This window comes from Arachis ipaensis, chromosome B08, assembly GCF_000816755.2.
Source record: "Arachis ipaensis cultivar K30076 chromosome B08, Araip1.1, whole genome shotgun sequence".
In the NCBI taxonomy this organism is placed as follows: Eukaryota; Viridiplantae; Streptophyta; class Magnoliopsida; order Fabales; family Fabaceae; genus Arachis; species Arachis ipaensis.
In genome coordinates this window covers 16421904-16430945 of record NC_029792.2, presented here as the reverse complement: position 1 = coordinate 16430945, position 9042 = coordinate 16421904, and the positions used below count along the sequence as shown (strand labels likewise).

Here is a 9042-nt window from a genome sequence, read left to right as displayed (position 1 = left end):
ATATATTCTATATCAGTTTGGTGAATTCGTTCAATTTCAAACCAAATATGTGATTGATGAAGCGAGCATGCAAGAGATGTTTTCAATTGAAACTCGCTCTCATATGTCGTTCATTGAGTTATATGTTGAGTTTGAACGATCTGAAGTCGACCGACATATTGAACGGAAAGATTACAATAGTGATAGTGAAGAAGAGTTTGAAAGTAACTATGAGATCATTGATCCAAATGGAGATGAAGATCAAGATGATGGCATTACGGAAGCATATGTCGCGGAGGTGGCAAATGCATTACCAAACCAGTATCCGTTTGAAGATCCATTTTTCATGTGTGCGTTTGATTTAGAGGCCATGTATCAAACTTTCCTGAATATACGAATGCAAGTATGTAATTTGGATATTTGTATAAGAGATTATAATTTTTGTATTTTTAATATTGTCGATCGATTAATTACTTATGTGACATGTGAAAATATAATTAATTAGTATTTGTTTATGTATTTCTTTTGGTTAAATTTAAGATAATAACCTTACTAGGTTTGAATAATTTTTTTGTTAAATTTGAGATAATTACTTGATTAGGAATAAATATATGTATATATTTATATTAATGTTGTAGTAGAAGTTTCTATTGTGGCAGATGGTGAATTTGCTATGGGAATAGAATTCAAATCCAGGAAAGCTGTCATTATGGCAATGAAAGTTTTTACCACCCGTAGAAGTGTAGACTATCGGGTATATGAGTCAGAATCCGATGACATTTTATGCCAAAAGTACATAGTACTGCTCAGGCTGTGATTGGTTGGTCAGGATTAGCATGATCTACAGGAAGTACTGTTGGGTTATAAGGAGGTACAATGGTAGTCATACTTGTACCAGAGACACCATTTTCCAGGACCATTCAAAGCTAGATTCTAACACAATTGCAAAAGTAATAAAGCAGTTGGTAGAGGCTAACCCCTCCATAAAGGTGAAATCAGTTATTGCGGAAGTACAGTTGAAGTTCAGTTACACCATCAGTTATCGAAAAACATGGTTGGCAAAGCAAAAGTCAGTGAAAAATATTTTCAGAGGTTGGAAAGCATCATACGAATGCTCATATAGTTTGAGGCCATGTGTCACAAGGAACCATCAGTAGCCGTCCATTTTAAAACTATGCTTGCATATCAGGGCCATGACTTTGTAACTGATATTCGGGTATTACATTGAGTCTTCTGCAGTTATTACCCTTGCATTAGAGCATTCAAACATTACAAACCAATTCTACAGGTAGATGGGACTCACTTGTATGAAAAATATAAGGGTTGTCTTTTGGTTGTAGTTTCACAGGATGGTAATAACATTATTGTGCCTATTGTATTTGTCATTGTGGAGGGAGAGACTTCTGATGCATGGTACTTTTTTCTCAGTAACTTGCAACAACTTGTGATGATTTGAGATGGTGTAGAACTTACTCTGACCGACACAACTCCATTAGTTCAGCTATTGCTCGTAGTAACGGTGATTGTGACTGCTGCTCTTGATTCTCATGATCACCTACCAGATTTCCCTCTTGGTTATCTTGCTCCACAAGATTCGATAAGTTCAAGTGGTCGTCATATTTTACGTGGTACCAATATATGTAAATCTCTAGGGGATGTTGTAGTTGCACGAGAAGCTCAGCAAGAACATAATTATACATGTTCGTCCATTGCATTACCCAAAACAAATGGGTGGTGGATCAGTCAAGATTCCTAGGGTCAGTCAGGACTTCTTTGTGTGGTCGGTCTAGATTCTATGGCACTCTGCAAAACTGAATGTTGACGGATGTCTGTTGGAATCACGTCTGGCTCAATTAGACCAACACCATAAGCCTCCCACACAAACTGGACACCTATAAGAAACACATGATTACACACTAAAAAATAATAAGGTTCAACCAAAAACAGACACTTATATCATGATAACATACTCGGCCTTTTTACCGTTCATCTAATGACTTTGTAAAGTGAGTAAGAGAATAAAATCTATAGTGTCGGTTAGCACGCTCCCAATTACACATTTACACCCGCTAATTTCATTTATTTCGTTAACAAAATTTCACCGAAATATTAAAATACAAAGTGTAATACTTATTTGAAGTCGTTACTAGATAGTTTGACCTATTTGCAAGCGCAAAAAGTCAAGGCTGTCGGGAATCAGCGCAAAAAATGATAAACGGATCCAGGCCGAAGTCAGGAAAAGTGTTGACCATCGACCTCCTTTCAGTCGAAATGAGATGCCTACAAAGAGCTGTACAAGTGCGTTAGGCACGCTGATCCCTAACTAAATTCTCTAATACTGGTGAAGTCGCACAGCAAAGGCAAAAATTTTCAATGCACCACTCCCTTAGACTTGTCTCCAAACAGGATCGTTCCGAATAATAACATGATGTGACACTTTACGTACTTCTGCATCCCAATTTCATCAGTCAAGACTAAACAATCTTTCAAATTCCATAGCCACGTCAACTTTATAAAACTTTCCCTACAATCTATCTTCCTAGGTACAATCCCAAACTGGTACAAGCATTTATCCTCTAAGGCATCGAAACTACTAATGATCACTCCTGTCACTAGAAGACTATTAGTCGGAAGACCAAGAATTATAGCCACATCTTTCAATGTAACAGCACGCTCACCAACCGAAAGATGAAATGTATGCGTCTCAAAGTGCCATCTTTCGATCAGTGCATTAACCATTGCCAACTGACACCAAAATTACTTTAATCTAAAAAATGTGATTATATATACACTACCACAAAAACGGAAGATAGTGGCGAATAATTAGTAGCTGTTTTTGACAATAGCCGCTATCTAATAGTTTTTCAGCGATTTTAATGGGGAGCGCTGGAAGAGCAGCCATTTGATTCGGTTTTGCTGCGAATTTAAAAAAACTGCCGTCAATCTATCTTGGCTGTATTTCAATCTCTCATTCTCTTAGTCCCATAACCCCATTTATCAGACACACCTTTCTCCCTCTCTCCTCTCTTTGCAAAAATATCCCCAAACCCTGCTAACCCTAACCTTCTTCTACGAGGTACCATCGGCGATAGATTTCTGCCTCCGTCACCTCCAACCTTCATCGACGCACCCATCGCAGGTTCAGATCTGTTCTAGCTACTTTCCCATGTCTGCTTCTTCTGATTCAGATCTTCTGTCAAAGCTTCACGTCGGACGAGCCTCTCGACTTTGGAGCTGCAGATTCAGACTCTGCGTGCCTCTGTTCTAGCTTTTGCTTGCTATTGGTGCCTCTTTCTTTTTGCTCTGCTCATTACTTCTGGTTTGTTCTTTTTGGTTTGATTTAATTTGTTCTGAACTCTCTTTTTATGCATTTTGAAATTGGCTTTGCTCATTTTTTTATACCCAGTAATTGCTTTGCTTCATCCATGGTAATTCAATTCAGTTCTTCGAATTTTAACGCATTCCTTGTGATAACCATTCTCATTTTTGTTCCTATTCCACAATTGTACACCTTTACTACTACCGTAATTGAAATTATTATTATTATTATTATTATTATTATTATTTGTTTAATTTTTAACCTTCTCTTCCAAAGTATGAAGTAGGATTCTGATTGCAAAATCGGCATGGTATTATTGTGTTGTGTTGTGTTGTGTTGTTGTTTCATTCTAAGCCCTACTATTTTGCATGTTTTTTCTAGATTCTTCTACAGCTAGATCTGTTTCTCAATGAACTCACCAGCATGTTCGAGCAAAGCACTGAGACGGGCTCTGTTTGGGTTACACTTGAAGATGTGTGTATGTTTGTATTAATATTGACTTTATGGTCTGATCAAATGCTTTAGGTTTTATTTTTTCGCAAAGTGAGTTCTAACTCCTTATTCTTCTTGTTCATGTTCTTGGTGGGCCTTTTAGCATCCTTGAAGTCTCAAGCCGTTAGGAATTAAATGGCAACTGCTGGTGAAGCAATTGAGTATAAATGCCTTATCCATGCCACCAATGGAAAAAAGACAATCTCTACTTCGGTACGTGTGTATCTTATATATTATGAGCTTATCATTCTCATTTCTCAGTGTGCTTTTAGGAGATTCATGTTAATTGGCAATTTTTGAGTAGTACAAATTTATATCATAGATAATCTTGTGACTAGTTATAGGCATAAAGTTCCTAATCTAACTCCATCATGTGGCATGATATTCATCTGCCCCACTTGTAATGATTAAGAGCTCTGAGTTAAATCATACTGATTCTGAAATGGGGAAAGTGAAAGGAAGATAGTTGAAGCATCACTACTAGTGTTTCTTCATTCAATTATTCTCTTTTACCCTTTCTTTTCATGATCTTTTAATGGCATGGTTTACAGTCTCGTGTGTTTATAAATTACTCAAATTTTAAAACCCAATTCTTGTTTGATCATATTTACAGTCACAGAGATCTCAAATTTCATCTACCATAATTGATTTTAAACCTGTAAATTTATAGAAATAATAAGTCTTTCAAGAAATACTAAACAATATTTGATACCAAACTAACTCCCAAGAACAAAATAGTATTCAGCATGAATTGATCTAAACTAACTTAGTTGTATATGGCCTTATGAAAATTATCTGACACATTTGTTATAAATATGCCCATGTTTCCTGCATCAGTTCTTTTCACTATTAATAACTTATTTTTTAATTGAAAAAATGAGTCGGAGGTGCTATTGTGCCGGAAATTTCTTACTTCTGAATCTTGTTTTATTCATTGCATTACTACTTGCTTGTTTTTTTTTTTTTTTACTAGAAAAACACTCAAGTCAGGAATATCATATAGTAGTTGAAATATTGATAATAGTTAAGTATTTGCTCCTTTTAAGAATAATTTTGTTGTACGATGTTCAACTCTTAAGTCTTTGATTATCATTTATGTTTATTCATTTTCAAGTAGGGATACAACAAGACCAGGGATTTAGATAATGAGGAGTTCTTGGAGTAGTTGCCTGCTCTGCAGCAGCTGCTATATAGACTTGTTGGTTGCCAGGTAATGTTTTGAAACATCTTGATATCTATTGTCTTTTGGTATCATAGTCATAGAAACTGATTGTATGCTGATCTTTATGCCTCATTACTTATTTTCCCAATAAAACTGGTAGAAGAGGCTGGATCTCTTCTTATTTTTCCAATCTTAACTGTGATGTGATAGCTTCATTTGTTGTTATATACGGTTGATAATGAGATTGGAAGTTAAAATGGAAAAAATAAGAAGCTGCAAAGACTTACTAGGATTCTCAGTAGTAACTATAGATGTTTCATCAAAATCACAAGTTCCCTTCACCGTAATAACTTTCTCTTTGACTTGAAGACACCACATAGACCCTTCACCATAATAACTTCCTCTTTGACGACTTTCCATTTTTGAAACCATAAAAAGCATGAGTGCTGATGACTGATGTGCCATTCAATTTTCAATTTTCAATAATTTATCGTATTATTGTCTAAGTAAAGCATAAAGTCAGTATTTTGCTTCTGTCCTTGATGGGGTTATTAATTTATAGTTTAACAATTCTCATAACTGGGAGCACTTGAGGGGTTACCTAGTCAAATTTGAAGACTGCAGTATACTTTTCAAAAAATAGAAGGTCTATAGCAATCTATTTAATTGTATTATCAGCTATCTTCTACATAACTCTGATTACAATTTTGTTAATATTTTGCAGACTCTTAAACAATTACAGTTTCTTACCTTGTAATAGTTAGATTTATAATTATGCAGTTTTTTAAAAAAAAAAAAAATTATAGTTGCATTTAACTACTTGTCTATTACTCCATCTTTAGGCTTTGTTACAGGCTCTTGGTGATAGGAAGGGTATTAATCGGTTTGGTGACTTCTCTGCTCCACTTGATGAAGCATTAATACACACTTCACTGGTAATTTGCTTACCAATTGTAGAAATGATCATTAGGCATTAGTCAAAGTTTAAATTTAAATGGTGTGAATATGATTTCATTATAGAACACGTTGATGTTAATCCATGTATCAATCTCGTATAGTGGGACAATGTTTAGTTGTTTCTTATTATTAGGGGAGAAGGTGTGATTTTTTCCTTGCTTAGGTATATGATAATTGGAGTAGGTTTGGTATTACATTTAAAAATTCAACAATATGATATTTTCATGCTGATTAATGTACATAAAAATAATTTGGGACTATTGAAATTAAGTTAGCTTTTGTATTAAGGCTCATGCATTCTCAAGCAATGAATGCATACAAGGCTACTGAATTGTAATTAGAAATTTCAAGTGTGAATTACATTCACATTTGTTGTAAGCTTATTTTCTCAAATAAATTTTGTTTGTTCTTAACACTTATATCTTTCTTCTTAACCTTGTCCAGGATTTATCTGGCCGGCCACATTTAAGTTATAATTTGGATATCCCTACCCAGAGGGTCGGGACATATGATGCTCAGGTAGTGCACTTTTATTTGATTATTTCATCACTGAGCTTAGAATTTTATTGAATAAGCTTTAGACTGTTGAGCCCCTAATTTTTCCAGCATAGATTTATTTTAATGTGACACTCTTATTGTATTTGCTGTTGGCTATACTATTCCCTTTATTTGTATCTTCATTGATGAGTACTCTTGGTATCCTGTATGTAGTTAAAATTAAACACTGACTTTGCATCTATAGGGTGTCCAGAAACAGCTTCCTGTGGGGGCATCATGAGTGACTCTGTTGGTGAGAAATTTGAAGAAAAAATCATTGTGGTCCAGGATTTTGGAGGAGGTAAGAAAACTAGTGTATTTACTGATTCTTGTGTTTTACTATGATGGGAGATCAAAATCTAAAATAAAGATTGAGAATTTGTTTGTGCTGCACTGTCCGAATCCTTTGAATTATAATGACTTCCTTTTATTGTTTGGTAGTTTCATTTGGGTTGGTGTTTTCAATAGTGTAGTTTAACTCTTTATATTGTAATAATTTTCATCTTTTACAATAAAAACAGAATGGTCCATAGTCTTTTCAACCACTTTATATTGAGTATGTTTTATTTTTGTAGAAATATAAAATGTTATTGTGGACTCTTCAGGTAATGGAAAAGCTTGTAGACATTGTGTATTTTTTACATTTGGAGATACATGAAGCATTTGGCAATGCTGGTGCTTCTCAAGAACTACAAATAATTGATTATGAGCATTTGGTAGTATGGAATATCTCCTTAGGATTCCAGTTTTTGCACTCAATCTCTGCTACCTATCCACTAGGGAAGACCATTATTAAAATGTGCATTTTGCTTCTGGCATTTTGTTTTGGAGATGTCATTCTTGTGATTTGTTACTACTTTATTCTTGTGATATTTTAGCCATCTTTAAGTTGCTCTTATTTTTGTGTTTGTTTAGATGTAAAACATGTATGCGGTAAGAATCCTTATTAAACATTTTCATTTATTTTAATAACAAAGTTTACAAAAAAATCATGAAGTTAGATTTGATCATAATTGTGACAGGAAATGAAAGATCAAGGAGTGCTTTACAACTGATTTGTTATTATTTACTTGTGATATTTTAGCCATTTTTAACTTGCTCTTATTTTTGTATGTCTTGATTTAGAAGCAATATAATTGAGTAGCTTTATGAAGCTAATTTTTTTTAATGTAGTTTTGCAAATTGTGGGGGTTATAAACCTCCATAATATACATTTTTTTTTAAACTGCTTTCAAAATTGCAGCGGTTTACCAATGGCTGCAATATTTTTAGAAAAACCTATTAGCCAAATTGCGGCGGTTTAAACCCGCCGCAAAATCAATTATCTGATTTGCTGCGGTTGTGCCAGCGGTTTTTCAAAACCGCCGCAAAATAAAGATAATATTTATATTAGGAATGAATTCTCTCCATTTTTTTGTTCAATTATTTAGTAAAGTATGATCTTTTACTTTATATTCTTTAAGTGAGACTAAAAAAAATATATAAAAAATATTAAATAATAAAATATCATACTTTATCAAATAATTGAAAAAAAATGAGATTTATCCCTTCATATTTGGTAATTGAAATTTTACCAATGTCTTAATTTGGTCTTTCAATTTTTTTATTTTTTATTTAATTGTATGTATTATTTAAGAAAATATTTTCATTGATGTTATATTTTTTCATGCATTGCTTCTTAAGGTCTCAAAAACCTAAAAGTTAATTCAGCACAGTATATGAATGGAAATAAACTTCACATGCCAAAATATTGATAGACTTTTTTTTTCGTTGTCCTCTTATATTTGGTGAAGAGTGAAAAAGAACTAAAAAAGAAAACCATAAAAAATAAGAAAAAGAAGTGAAAAAATACACTCAAACTTCTTTTAGCCGCAATTTATTTTTAATATGGGTGTAAGATTGGTGTAATAATATTGAGATATTGATAATGATATATAAAATAGATAGAGTAATTAAAGGAATGAGAGGAATAGATAAATGGAGAGAAAGGATGAGAGAACTCTTTAATTTTGAAGGGAAAGATTTGATTTCAAAAGATTTGATTTCAAATGCAATGAGGGAATAACATGCGGTACATTTTGATTGTAAAATTAGTAGGGAGAAAGAAAGAACTCTTTAATTTTAAAAGGGAAAGATTTAATTTTAATTGCAATGAGAGAGTGACATGTGGCATATTTTGGTTGTAAAATTAGTAGGAAAAAGAGTAAAACTCTTTAATTTTGGAAAAAAAAATCTAATTTCAATTACAATAAAAAAGTGATATGTGACACATATGAATTTGAAAAGTCATTTTATACAAAATTACAAATCGTGAATAACGATTAGTTTTTGTTAGCATCAAATTATGAGTCACCATTTACCATTAATAGCTCATTGGCTTTTTTTAATAAATTTTTTACTTTCAAAATTGTAAGCCACGATTTACTACTACTCCCATATTTGATAAACTAAACAAAACACATCCACATTTTTTATCCTGCAGTATATTGTTATGATGCTGAATATATTATTTTTTGTACTTAAATTTTTAATTATTATTATTATTATTATTATTATTATTATTATTATTATTATTATTATTATGCTTCTCTTGCTC

General features: G+C 32.9%; 2 long non-coding RNA genes across 2 annotated transcripts; both read left to right on the top strand.

The window, feature by feature from the left end:
* Positions 2953-3922, top strand: LOC110265410. Its single transcript, XR_002351563.1, has 3 exons — positions 2953-3118; positions 3680-3780; positions 3894-3922. It is a non-coding gene; the product is annotated as an uncharacterized LOC110265410 (long non-coding RNA).
* Positions 5800-7320, top strand: LOC110265409. Its single transcript, XR_002351562.1, has 3 exons — positions 5800-5887; positions 6354-6747; positions 7052-7320. It is a non-coding gene; the product is annotated as an uncharacterized LOC110265409 (long non-coding RNA).